This window comes from Otolemur garnettii, unplaced genomic scaffold, assembly GCF_000181295.1.
Source record: "Otolemur garnettii isolate 467f Iridium unplaced genomic scaffold, OtoGar3 scaffold00040, whole genome shotgun sequence".
Taxonomy (NCBI): Eukaryota; Metazoa; Chordata; class Mammalia; order Primates; family Galagidae; genus Otolemur; species Otolemur garnettii.
The window spans coordinates 7,829,795-7,844,677 of NW_003852435.1; the positions used below are offsets into that span (position 1 = coordinate 7,829,795).

Sequence of the window (14,883 nt, forward strand, 5' to 3'; positions counted from 1 at the left end):
CTTCATAGATTCTGATTCCAACCAGTTTTTCTTCCTTTGTTCAGGAGCCTCTGACCAGGGTTGCTACCAGTCGGCCATCTTCCCAGAATCCCAGAAGATACTTTTTCTTTGGCTGGGCTTGAATTGTGGACTTGTGCAGCAGCTTCATTCTCTGTTCAAATCTTTTGCCTTCAGCTGGGATGTTTTCAGTGTGTTCTGTACATGTTTCCTTCAGAGGTCAGTCAGAGATGTGGGTAGAGAGTTTGGTGATCCCTTCTTTCAGTCTTTGCCTGACCTTCTTTGTACTTCAGTGTTTCTGATTTACTTACCTCCCTTTACTGTGTAATTAAAAGGGCTAGTCTCAACTTTTTATCATATCTCTGTATTGTTTGTATTTTATCATCAAGTCCACAGAAAGCATTCATTTAGAAAGAGCTAATGAACAAAGGCAGTGTAAGTTGAATAGAAAAATATCCTTTCTAGATGGTAAGCTAATGGATCGCTTTTAAAATAATACTATTTAATAGAATTACTACTTTATTTCAGATAATTACTGAAATTCATAACACATGTGTTCATTTCCTGTGCTGCTGAAACAAATGACTACAAATTGAGTGGCTTAAAACAATAAAAATTTATTCTCTTAACAGTTTTGGAGGCTAGAATTCGGAAATCAGGATGTCTACCGAGCTGTTCTACCTCCAGAGGTTCTAGAGGAGAATCATTAACTTGCACCTTTCAACTTCTGGTGGTTCATAGTTTGAGGCCTCATCACTCCAGTTCCTCCCTTCAGTTTCATATGGCTGTTTTCTCTTCTGTCTGTCACTCTCCTCTGTGTGTCTGTCTTAAAACTCCTGCCTCTCTTACAAGGACACTTGCCATTAGATTTAGGGCCTGCTTGGATCTACGATAATTTTCTTATCTCAAGATTATTAATTGAGTTATAGACTCATTGTTCTAAATAAAGTAACATTCACAGGTTCCAGGGATTAGAGCTTAGACATATCTTTTTGTGGGTCTTCATTCTGGCTACTACAAAGAGGTATGGGGATATATTCAGACTATGTTTACTAAGCTAATGTAAGGACTCTTTGGCCTCTAAAGGTTCACTGAACATCAACTGTCAGAAAGCAGATTAATAGGATAAAAGGCATACTAAATTTATTTTAAGGTACATAGCATGAGGGAATTGCAGGGAATGATTACTCAATAACCCGGTGGGGTACAGATGGTTATATAATCTTGTTAATAAAGGAAAGGGAGGTGGGGAAATATGGCTGATTTTCAGAGGGATAGTATCCCACCTGTAATCTTAGCACTCTGGGAGGCTGAGGTGGGAAGATGCTTGAGCTCAGGAATTTAAGATTAGCCTGAGCAACAGCATGACCCCATCTCTGCAAAAAATAGAATAATTAGCCAAGCATCATGGTGTACCCCTATAGTCCAGCCTACTGGGGAGCTGGAGGCAGGAGGATTGCTTGAGCCCAGGAGTTTGAAGTTGCAGTGAGCTACAGTGACACCACTGGACTCTAGCAGATGCAACTGAATGATACTCTGGGGGGGGGGGGACCAAAACAACAACAAACTCCTGAAAAACAAGACACAGGGATAGTAAATGATTTTGGGAGAATCCAAGGGGCGTGAGAACATACATTGACCTAGGACAAAGTCTTTTGGGCCTGCAGAACAGACATTGGTTCATGGCAAAAGTGTCCAGGTGTATTGACTTTAGTCTTTATTCTCTTAATATGAGTAAAGGAGAACTCAGGGATGTGGTTATTGTTTTCTCCTCTGGAGGGTTCAGACTTTAGACAGATAAGAGAGTATTAGAGTAAAGCTTGTTACAGCAACTGCTGGTCTCCAGGGGGCCTTTAGATTAAAATAATCAACTTAATTAGAGTGCCATCTTTTGGGGTGATAGTCCCTAGTCTCCTTTACTAAATAAAAAAGTTTTAATTTCTTTGGAGCATTTTAATTTCAAAAATTTAAGCAACACTAAGCACTTTGTGTTTAATGTACATTTTAAAGAAATTATTTAAATGGAAATTATTTATATTTGTCAACTAAGATATGTATATATGGGGCTATTTTATTTATATTTTAAATGGAAATTATATTTATCAACTAAGATATGTATACATTGGGCTATTTTATTCTTTTGACAGAAAGTTTATTTAATATTTAATTAAGCAGCATTTTAAGTGACTACCCTTTTTATTTTACTATTATGCTTCTCACATGCCTCTTTCATTTTTACTTTATTTTTACTTCATCTTAATTTACAGGGAGTTATTATGCTATTAGATTGTAAGATATATGATTACATATACTAGATGCAAATAGGTATTTGCCATAATTGCCTATGGTAATTGAAGTAGTAAATTTTCATTTTTAAAGGTTTGAATGAAAGGCGTTAGTTTAAATAAATTGTAAGCATGAATTGTGAAAGGTAAACTCATTGCTTACCAGCTGTTTCTTGGCATCATTGTTTTAAATTTGGACATAAATGGCACATTAGTTAAAAATGGCAATGTATTTTACATTAGAAATTCTTTTGGGAGCAGAAATAGTTGCATAGGCAAATGGGATAACTTATTATTATTATTTTTTTTTTTTGCAGTTTTTGGCCAGGGTTGGGTTTGAACTCAACCACTACCTTTGGCATGTGGGGCCGACACCCTACTCCTTTGAGCCACAGGGGCTGCCCTGGCATAATTTATTTTTTATTGGTAAAAAACTTTGATTGTAAAATCAAAGAATTTAAACAAATTAAGTAATAAAGTAAATTAAATATTGCTGATACTTTTCTTCATTTCTCAGTGAACTCCATGTGAATAGCATGTTAGAAATATGTAGTCAGATTTACTAATAAGGAAAAATAAACACTTTTGGCTATTTACTATTTGTAGCCCTTGAAGAAATTCTCTTCATCATTAGGTAAATTTTACTCTTTTCCTTTCTTATTGGAATTCAAAAGAATTTTGAGTATTAGTATGTTCTGAATATATTTCCTAATAGAGAACTCAACCCTGAGTCTTGTCCTCTCATTTTCCTTATCAGACAGTGTGAGCCCCACCAACTTCTCACCAACTACTGGTTCTGGACTCTGTCCAGACACCTGGCCCACCAGCACCTCAGCCAGCATGTGGGGCTGGGAGGGAGGGGGCTCAGAATCCTGCATCTCTGGTATTTGGCTCCACCAGCTTCCTCAGAGGGTCTGGGGGCCTGGACACAGGGATGGTCCAGGGTTTGGCAGAAATGGGGGGCATCCAGACTGAGAAGGAGACCATACAAGAACTAAATGACCACTTGGCCTCCTACCTAGACAGAGTGAGGAACCTGGAAACTGATAATCAGAGGGCTGGAGAGCAAAATCTGGGAACTCCTGAGAGAAAAGGGGCCCCAGGTCAGGGATTGGGTGCATTACTTCAAGACCATCAAGGCCTGAGGGCTCAGATCTTTGCAAATTCTGTGGACAATACCTGTGTGGTTCTGCAGATTGGCCATGCCCGTCTTGCTACTGATGACTTTACAGTCAAGTATGAGACAGAGCTGGCCATGCACCATTCTGTGGAGAGTGACATCTATGGACTTTGCAATGTCATAGATGATACCAGTGTTACTTGGTTGCCCCTGGAGACAAAGATTGAGGCTCTCAGTGAGGACCTCTTCTTCATGGAGAGGAGCCATGAGGAGGAATAAATCCAGATTGCCAGCTTTGGGTTGACTGTGGAGGTAGATGTCCCCAAATCCTAAAACCTTAGCAAGATCTTGGCAGACATCTGGACCCAGAATGATGAGCTGCCTCTGAAGAACTGAGAGTAGCTGGGTAAGTACTGGTCCTAGGAGACTGAGGAGAGCACCACAGTGGTCACCTAGCAGTCTGCTGAGATCAGAGCTGCTGAGTTGATGCTCACAAAACTGATATGTACAGTCTAGTCCTTGGAGATACACATGAACTCCATGAGAAATGGGAAAGTCAGCTTGGAGAACAGACTGAAGGAGATAGAGGCCTGCTGCACCATGTAGGTGGAGCATCTCAGCAGGGTTCTGCTGCACTTAATGTCAGAGCTGGCACAGACCTGGGCAGAGGAGCAGTGCTGCTGAACATCAAGGTCAAGCTGAAGGCTGAGATCACCACCTACCACAGCCTACTGGAAGACCAGGAGGACTTGAATCTTAGTGATGCACTGGATAGCAGCAACTTCATGCAACTATCCAGAAGACTACCACCCATAGGATAGTAGAATGTGAAGTGGTGTCTGAGATCAGTGGCACCAAATTCGGAGGCACTGAGGCAGTAGGAGCAGGGTGCATTTATACCTTATACCTATAAATACAAATTTAAGAGGTGAAGCAAAAAAATTTTTTTTCTAGAATAAACAAGGGTACAATATTTAAGAAGGGAGAAAACTAATATTTAGCATATGCTTTGTAGTTCATGTAGACTCATTTATTCTTAGAACAACTCTATAGATCAGTATTTTCAGTATTGTCTTCATTTTTTATAGGGGTAAACTGAGGCACAGAACAATGAAGAAAGTTGATTAGGATCCCACATATGTTAAAGGGTGAGGCTGAGATCTGCATTTAGTCCCATCTTACTAAAAACTACATTTTAGATGATAGTCTCTTCTAGCTACTTATAAAAATGCTTTCCGATACAGTATTTTTTTGTATTTTACATCTATAAATAATGTTTCTTTTATAAATTTTACTGGTGGGCAGTCTCCTTGGTATTAATTCCAGAAAACCTTACCTTGGGAGACCCTTGGCATAGACTGTAAATACTGATGGAATAATGCAGTGGTTAGTTTACATACAGTATTTAGGGCATTAGGCTTCATGTGAACCTTTTGACCTTTGTGCTGAGAAAAAGATGACACAAATATCAAATAATCTTACCTCTTAAAGGCTGATTTATTAAACAATAACCTCAGCTCTGCTTTTGAATTAATGTATGAAAATGTTGAATTGGAAGAAGGATGTAAATTATAACCCCCATGAAAGTAAAAATATCCAGGCCTTCATTTTACATTTTAAAATTTATGTGAAAGCATGGTTTGTAAAAATGAATAACAATACTGGCTATCATTGCCACTAAACTTTTGTAATATGTTGAATAAGGAATTTCAAAAGAATAATGAATATTTACTTGCTCAGCTGTTTTTTTTAAAATATTAAATAAGCATTTTGGGCTTAATATCATCATGGGTTAGTTTATGTATAGGAAAATACTTTAATATTTTGAAAATGGGTCATAAAATATAGAAGCTTATGATTTGTTACCTATCTGCTTAGTTGTTAAAATTGTTATGCTTGTTTTGATGTCAGAGAAAAACATTTATTAAAATAATGATGAAAATAATATACTCTATGTGACTGTTCCACAGCAAAAATATTAGTCTATAGAATTCTAATAATTTGTCAACTTTATTTTATAAAATTACTTCTAACAATAAGGATGACTATAGGAGAGAATAGAGAATATTATCTTTTGATATGCTTCAGTTTTTTTATAGTGAGGCATTTCTTGAATGCTTACTAATATGACTTTAAAATGCTGAGTGATCTTTTTATCAAACACAAATTCTAAAATTATAATTGTTTATTATATATTTTTTGTTATTCCTGCTCCTTAACGAAAAACAAATGTCAGAAACCTCTAAAGCGAGTTTAGTACATCTTCAGGGTTTTAGCGTCCAACAGCAGTAGTGTTACACTATTTTACTTGTGAAACAAGGTTGTCATCTAGTGGTGTTTTCAAGTAGTACATGTCTCAATCAGCTTTTTAAAAGAATTGCTTAACAACAACATATCTGGGTTTTAATTTTTAGAATTTGAACACTTTTAAATGCTGTTAAATTAGATATAAACTTAAAGAGGATATTTCCGTGGAACTGTTCTTAATTTTCATCTTTCAGTCTTTAAAATAAAAATTTTGAGGCCACTCTAAGTGGCTCATGCCTATAATCTCAACATGTTGGAAGGCTGAGGTAGGGTGATCACTTGAGCCCAGTTCAAGGATGCTATGAATGATAACTGTATCACTGCACTCCAGCCTGGGTGACAACGTGAGATGTTGTCTCTAAAGAATTAATAAATAAATAAAAATGTTAAAAATATGTAATTTGGTGTATTACATTACCAATATGTAATATTGATGTAATTACACCAAAATTAAATAAATTAAATAAAAATATGTAATTTAGTTTGGCTACTAAAATAACGAAATTTGAGTAGATGTTAATTATAATGTATATCAAAGTATTTTGTTTCACATTTCTCAAAGTTGTTTATTTAGGAACAGAGGCTTCTATAGTATTAAGTAACTTTAAAAATCTTTTTACATATTCATTCTTTGAGTTTTTATGCAGGTTAATTTTTCATGGTTTCTTTATTTCTTTCATTATTGCTTTTAGTGTTTCTGCTTTTATATATAACACTCTGGTATGTGTGTGTGTATGTATGTGTAGAAAATTAATGCCATAGTTTAGTTAAGTGGTGGAAATAATACATATTTATATTTGCAAAGAAAATAAAAAGTAAAAATAAAAATACTGCTTTTTAAGAGATAGTTTTACTACTGAATAAACTCTTGTATTGAGAATAGTTTACTAGATTAACACTGCATGCTGATACTTAGAAGTCCTTTAAATAAAACATAACTTTATTCATCTGATATATTCATGTATAAGCCATAGAGAAAATTTTAGGCTAGCATTGATTCAGGTCCTGATATAGTTGTTGGAATAAAAATTATTGTATTCACTTGGAGCTAGTAGGTGGCTACTCTACTTAAACAAGAAAAAAAAGTGGTAGTGATAGAAGTACTTGATTCCCTCTTCTGAGTTACCTTTAGAAGAAATAGAAATAGAATTCTGATCCTTCTATTTGCTCTGCTTTATGGAGATTTGGGCATGGAACCCAAAGGATTCATTCAACTAATTGGTAGTTTACCTATTATGTTCTTGTGTCTGATTTCCCCCCTCTAATGTACGTGTAAGCTGTATTAAATGTATTGATTGTATCTGTGCCAGTTTATCTGAAAGCAAATTTTGTGTCCAAGTTCTTATCAGCCTTGTTACCTTACTAATCTTACTATTCCATGTGGCTAAATGTAATTTCCCAAGTCTTTTTCATAAACAGGAATTTGTAAGCCATCTCCTGCCCCAGAAGAGGGAATCAGTAAGGTAAATTATTTCAGTGTTTCTAGCTGGGTACAGAAAGAGCCTATAAGAATAACAGAAAAAAAATTTTACACTACAAGGATAGAAGCAGAATAGGCAGAGTGAATAGAAAAATCTTTATATGGGTAATTTAAAAAAAATTATTATTCTTTTTTATTTATTGTTGGGGATTCATTGAGAGTACAAGGAAACAGGTTTCACTGACTGCATTTGTTAGGTAAAATCCCTCTTACAATCGTGTCTTGCCTCCAAAAGGTAGGGCACACACCAAGACCCCACCCCATCCCTCCTTCCCTCTCTCTGCTGTTCCCTTCTTCACCCCTCCTTCGTTCTTCCTCTCTCTGCTCTCTCCTTCCCCTTCCCCCACCATGTCATTAATTGTCATTAATTGTCCTCATATCAAAATTGAGTACAAAGGATTCATGCTTCTACATTCTTGTGATGCTTTACTAAGAATAATGTGTTCAACTTCCATGTTAATACAAAGGCTGTAAAGTCTCCATTTTTAATGGCTGAATAGTATTCCATGGTATACACATACCACAGCTTATTAATCCATTCCTGTGTTGGTGGGCATTTAGGCTGTTTCCACATTTTGGCGATTGTAAATTGAGCTGCAATAAACAGTCTAGTGCAACTGTGTTATGATAAAAGGATTTTTTTTCCTTCTGGGTAGATGCCCAGTAACGGGATTGCAGGATCAAATGGGAGGTCTAGCTTGAGTTGAGGGTTCTCCATACTTCCTTCCAAAAAGGTTGTATTAGTTTTCAGTCCCACCAGCAATGTAAAAATGTTTCCTTCTCTCCACATCTATGCCAGCATCTGCAGTTTTGAGATTTTGTGATGTGGGCCATTCTTACTGGGGTTAGATGGTATCTTAAGGTGGTTTTGATTTGCATTTCTCTAATAATTAGGGATGATGAGCCTTTTTTCATATTTGTTTGCCATTCTCCATCCACATGAAGATTCTATTCATGTCTCTTGCCCATTGATATATGGGACTATTGGCTTTTTTTCATGTGGATTAATTTGAGTTCTCTAAAGATCCTAGTTATCAAGCTTTTGTCTGATTCAAAATATACAAATATCCTTTCCCATTGTGTAGGTTGTCTGTTTGCTTTGGTTGTTGTCTCCTTAGCTGTACAGAAGCTTTTCAGTTTCATTAAGTCCCATTTGTTTATTCTTGTTGTTGTTGGAATTGCCACGGCAGTCTTCTTCATGAAGTCTTTCCTCAGGCCAATATCTTCCAGTGTTTTTCCTATACTTTCTTTGAGGATTTTTATTGTTTCATGCCTTAAATTTAAGTCCTTTATCCATCTTGAATCAATTTTTGTAAGTGGGGAAAGGTGTGGGTCCAGTTTCAGTCTTTTACATGTGGATATCCAGTTCTCCCAGCACCATTTATTGCACAGGGAGTCTTTCCTCCAAGGTATGTTCTTGTTTGGTTTATCAAAGATTATGTGGTTGTAAGATGTCAGTTTCATTTCCTGGTTTTCTGTTCGATTCCAAATGTCTATGTCTCTATTTTTGTGCCAGTCCCATGCTGTCTTGACCACTATGGCTCTGTAGTACAGCCTAAAGTGTGGTACGGTGATGCCTCCAGCTTTGTTTTTATTACTAAGAACTGCCTTAGCTATATGGGGTGTTTTTTGGTTCCATACAAAACTCAGAATCATTTTTCCCAAATCTTGAATGTACAATGTTGGTATTTTAATAGAGGTGGCATTGAATAGGTAGATTGCTTTCTGAAGTATAGACATTTAACAATGTTGATTATTCCCAGCCTTGAGCATGGTATGTTCTTCCATTTGTTAATATCCTTTGCTATTTCCTTTCTTAGGATTTCATAATTTTCTCTATAGAGGTCCTTCACCTCCTTTGTTAGGTATATTCCTAGGTATTTCATTTTCTTTGAAGCTATGGTGAAGGGAGTTGTCTCCTTAATTAGCCTCACTTCTTGGCTATACAAAGGCAACTGAGTTGTGGACATTGATTTTATATCCTGAGACATTACTGTATTTTTTGATGACTTCCAGGAGTCTTGTGGTTGAGTCTTTGGGATTCTCTAAGTATAAGATCATATCATCAGCAAAAAGGGAGAGTTGGACCTCCTCTGCTCCCATTTGGATTTCCTTTATTTCCTTGTCTTGCCTAATTGCATTGGCTAGAACTTCCAGCACTACGTTGAATAGTAATGGTGACAGAGGATAACTTTGTCTGGTTCCAGTTTGGAGAGGAAAAGCTTTCAGTTTTACTCCATTCAGTAAAATACTAGCTGTGGTTTGTCATAGATAGTTTTGATTAGTTTCAGAAATATGCCACATATGCCTATACTCTTCAGTGTTCTAATTATAAAAGGATGCAGGATTTTATCACTTACTTTTTCTGCATCCATGGAGAGGATCATGTAGTTTTTGTTTTTGCTTCTGTTAATACAGTGGATAACATTTATGGACTTGCGTATGTTAAACCAGCCTTGCATCCCTGGGATGAAACCTACTTGATCATGATGTATGATTTTTTTGATGATAAGCTGTAATCTATTGGCTAGAATAAAAAATTATTTTTGTAACATTGAAGTTTTGGGAATTTGCGGTAGGACGGGAACTTCCATATTTGCGAAGATCAAAAGTATGTTTTAATATATATGACTTTTGATAGATATCTGTTATGTTTTATTCTCCAGTGTTCTCATAGTAGCTTAAGTAATTGGGAGTTCGTTATCTTTATTTTCTTTGTAGCTAAACTGGGATTCATTTATTAAATCCCGATTTTGATATATGGATGTCACATGGGGTCTAGTAACCTAAGCATGGTAGCACATAATCACATACCGGTCAGACACACCCAAAACCAAATAAAAACATTTTAGTTGGGTTTTCTTCAGAGACAATTAAGAGTATTGTGTATCAGTCACTATCTAGATAGCTCCTTTATTTTATTTGATATAGTCCTAATCCACTTGAGAAAAATGTTTTCACTCTTGGTTTTAGTCATTCGTGTTTTTATTAAGAGTTTTCATATATCCTTAGTGTATTAATGTACAATACTAGATTCTATCTTTGATTATTTTAGGAACTCAGGTCTCAGTTTAGATTTGAATGGACATTCATCATTTCAATGGGTAGAGATGGATAGAGGGAGGAAAATTTTAGTGTTTGTATTTATAGCTCAGTTTCTGGCCAATTAGAATGTCTTTCCTCATCCATTAAAACTATAAGTAGTCTTGGGCGGTGCCTGTGGCTTAAAGAAGTAAGGAACCAGCCCCATATGCTAGAGGTGGTGGGTTCAAACCCAGCACCAGCCAAAAACTGCCAAAAAAAAAAAAAAAAAGAAAATATATATATATATATATATGTATGTAGTCTTGGAATTTAGGTCAATGACCATAAACAATTTGATACTTTTTAGTGTTATGCAGATAACTCAGGAGAGAGCACTCGTTGCAGGCATAATCATGTTCTATGTTCTCTCAGTGTCAGACAAAGTGGCCTAAAAGACACTTGGTTCCTTTTTTGTTTGGAAAGGAAGACAAGTATCTTAACATACAAATCATGAAAGACATTTATGACACAGCACTGTATGTCAAAGACAACTTGGAAGAACAGGAATAACTAGCATAAAAGTGAACAAAAGCAAATAAGCTAATGTTTAATAAGTACCAAGTGTGTGTGCCACTTTAGGCTGAAACCTGTTTGTATGGTTTGTACATTGCTTTGCAAAAGTTTAAAAGCTGAAATTCAGATCTGTGACAGTAACTACTTCATTTATCCTCATGCACATAGTTAGCTGGAGTTGAGTTATGGTCATCTTTAGCTGGGGTAGGTGTTTTGTAGTTTTGCCTTTTTTCTTTTCTTTATGTACGAGGTCTGACACCTCGTTTGCTAATTTGCCACTATACACTTACCTTGGCTGCAGTGAACAAACAATTTGCTAAGGGTTCATAACCTTGATATATCAGTGTCTCACAGCTTTGTTTGTGTCAGCATGTGACAGGCTGTTGCTGAGTGGCATTCATTATTGTTGTGTGTTTTTGTGTCCTGTTGCAAGAGTGTAAGAGCTTGTATTAGAGCAGTGAATAAACATTAATTTTTTTGTTAAACTTGGCAAGAGTAGAAGTGAAATCAGGGACTTTTTAGTTAGAAGTGAAATTAGGACTTGTTAGTCCCTTGTTAGGGACTTGTTATGGGGATAATGCCGTGAAGAAAATGGCAATATACAAATGGATTAAACATTTTTCTGAGAGAAAGCGTCATTCACGAAGAGAGGCCAGAGTAATCAGTAATGAGCAGAACTGATGAAAATACTGTAAAAATTCATTAAGTTGTGTGTCAAAATTGTCAGCTAACTGAGAAGCATAGTAGGCCAAATAAACATCAACAGAGAAACAAGAGAATCTTAACTGGAAATCTTGGCATAAGATAGGTAAGCAAAGATGGTCCTGAAGGAGTTCACTGATGAACAAAAGCAAAAGAGAGTTGAGATTTGCCAACACCTTTTGGGAGAGGCAAGAAGATGTTTTGGGCTGTGTTATCACTGGGTATACAACATGGCCCTGAAACAGTGTCGAAGTGCATGATGGAAGCCAGCCAGCTCTCCATGAATAAAAAAGTTCTGTCAGTCCAAATCAAAGAGTCAAAACAATGTTGGTAACCTTTTGTGATGTCAGAGGGATTGTTCATCATGAATTTGTACCAGCTGGGCAAACAGTTAATCAAGTTTACTATTTGGAAATGCTGAAAAGGCTGCATGAAAATGACGAAAATGACCTGCACTTTTCACCAACAACTCATGGCTCTTGCATCATAACAGTGTACTAGTTTATGCGGTACTATCTGTTAGGGAGTTTTTAGACAATAATCAAATAACTGTATTGGAACACCCTCCCTACTGACCTGCTGTCCCCCAGTGACTTTTTTCTTTACCCGAAGATAAAGGAAATACTGAAAGGAAGACATTTCAATGACATTTCAGGACATCAAGGGGTAATGCAATGACCATTCTGATGGCCATTCCAGTAAAGGAGTTCCAACATTGCTTTGAAGAGTAGACTAGCCACTGGCATGGGTGCATAGCTTCCCAATGGAAGTACTTCACAAGGGACAGCACTTTTTCTAGGACAAGTTTGTGAATTTGATTGTCAGACTGCATCATAACTAGTGAGTGAGTTAGACCCAAAGATTTTATCTGCTTTCAAAGAAAGTGATCAAAGGAATATTGGTCCTCTTCTTTTTGTTACTCATGGGAAAGGGTTTTAAGATCCACTTTTTGGAATTGATAAATGAGATCCAACTGACAGTGTTAATCACGATTTTCTGCCAATTGAGATTCTTGAACTATGGTTTGAGTATGTCTGTTTTATATGCCGAATGACTTCTGAATGTGAGAAGACAGTTCTGGCAGTGGCAATTAAGGGTGTGTGACCCTTCTTGTTGAATTTCTTATCCACATTAGGAAAAAAACGAATGATACTCCTCCAAATTGGTGTATTATAGTTAATTTTAAAATGCTATATCTGAAGTAAAAAATTCTCAGAATTACCAATAATGTGACAGAATTTTAACATCTTTACTTCTATGTGTGAAAAAAAAGTATTTTCTAAAATCACTTTTTAAAATAAATTTGAGTACTTACTAAACTGTGGTGGTTTAAAATCGCATCATTTGAAGGTAAAATTGCTAAGATATATTAGTCTTTCCTGTGAGAAATTTATACTTTTAGTGCCCTGCTTGTCAATAAAATATATGTGTATTCAGATATATTTTTAGTTTAGTGATAAGTGATTTTATATTATTGTTCAGAATCGCCACTAGAGAAATAATGCATGCTTTTGCTACTGTTTTAAACAAGAGCTCTCTGAGGTCAGTTTCTTCTGGCCCATGGAAACTGATCATAATTCTCTTTCCTTGAGGTCCACCAGGCAGGTTTGCGTGGGGACCATATTGGGTGCACTTGCTTCAATTTTCAGTTCCTTTCTTTCCTGATGACCACAGTTAACATTTTGAAGCAGATTTGGGCATTTAGCTTATCACTTGTTTTATTCATTGATAGATAATATTGGAGTTTTAAATATTTATTTGGTGAATCTAAAATTATGGCTAATTTAGGTCAGCGGTTTTCAACCAGTGTGCCATGGCACAGTGGTGTGCCATGAAAGTTTTTAAAGATCAGTATTTAAATTATTTTTGAATGACGTTCAAAGCACTGTAAGTATGTTCTTTACTCTTTTTTTTTTTTTTTTTTTGATCAACATAAGTGTGCTGCGGAAGTTCTAACTATAGGTTCAGGTGTATCATGAGATAAAAAAGGTTAAAAAACGTTGATTTAGGTTCATTCTTTCTTGAATATTGTCCAGTATTTAGGGAAGGATCACTAAGTTGTTACTCAGGAAGAGCTGTGAATGGGTGTTCTGTTTCTTGATAATTATGAAGGAAACACTTAAATCTCAAGTTTTTTGATTTTTAAAATATAAAGGGGGAGGGCAAAGGAGACTTTGTAAAATTTGGAAATTGAGGCTGAGCTACATTTTATTGTTTGTTATATTCAGGAAGGCTTAGACAGATATTATTTGAAAGATACCATACCACTATTTGACTAATAAGTAGGTAAAGGCAAATTTCCACCTCCTTTAGAAGTTTTGTTAGATAGACTTTCCCTTTTAATTTTTTGAAGGGATGGGTATTTTTATTGTTCTAACAACTTTTGAATTTGTAATCATTAGTTAATATTAGTTTCCTGATCTTTGACTATGAAACTTCACCTATTTTGTTGAATGTATTTTGAAGCTGACTGATTGAATTTACCTAGGTAAATTGCTTTTTTGTGTGTATTGGTGAAGTGTCTAGTTGACTAGGAAACTGATTGATATGTACATTGGCTTTTGTTGATGAGATGATTATATCCCTAATATTAGCATTAGTTGTTTGATAAATAAAAACGGTGTGTTGTAATAGAAAAACTTCTGAACTGTTTGTTAGGAATCATTCTTGTTTTTAACTTTGCATCTTCTAAATTTGTATTTTTTGGACAAATTTAATTAATATCTCTAGGGCTCGTTTTCTTCATCTGTAAAATTGAAGAGGTGAACTTTGGTTATTTTAACACATCTATTATAGTTCATCTGTCATCCTATAATCTGTTCATTTTAGAGTTGCCTTTCTAAGAAGACAAAGTATTGTATTAGTCATTGCATATAATTTCTTCCTGTGTAGGAGTTTGGAAAGTTGTATTTTTGTAATTAATCAACATTTACTATATTACCCATATCTTTTTGTGCACTGTTGGCTTTCTTTTTTTTTTTTTTTTTCGAAAATTATAAAACTTTTATTGAAAGACATTAATGAATACCTTTATAAGTGGAAACATTTACTTGTCTTATGGGTGAAATGGCTACCAAAGTACCCCATTTACCAAAATTGATCTTCAGGTTCAAAGCAAACAGTAGACCCACAGTTTTTGTTTTTATTTTGATAAAACTTGACAAAATGTATATGAATCAGTAAAAAGTTAAGTACAGCAGGATAGTCCCCCCCCCTTTTTTTTATTGAATGGTAACTGTGTACATTGATGCACTTTGGGGGTACATAGCCGTCATGTAACTTTCCTAGTCATTGTGTTAAAACATTCATATTCTACTCATAAAAAGATTCACTTGTACCCTTGTAAGATGAACCACAGAAGTGAACCCTCGAATCCCTCTCCCTCCACCCTTTCC

The 14,883-nt window shown here is 35.6% G+C and overlaps 1 protein-coding gene and 1 pseudogene across 1 annotated transcript in view; both read left to right on the forward strand.

The window, feature by feature from the left end:
• TDRD3 (tudor domain containing 3) overlaps positions 1–14,883 on the forward strand; it is a 160,173-nt gene that overhangs the window by 36,762 nt on the left and 108,528 nt on the right. The gene's annotated exons all lie outside the window — the stretch shown is intronic.
• LOC105887017 lies at positions 2,415–4,315 on the forward strand (annotated as a pseudogene).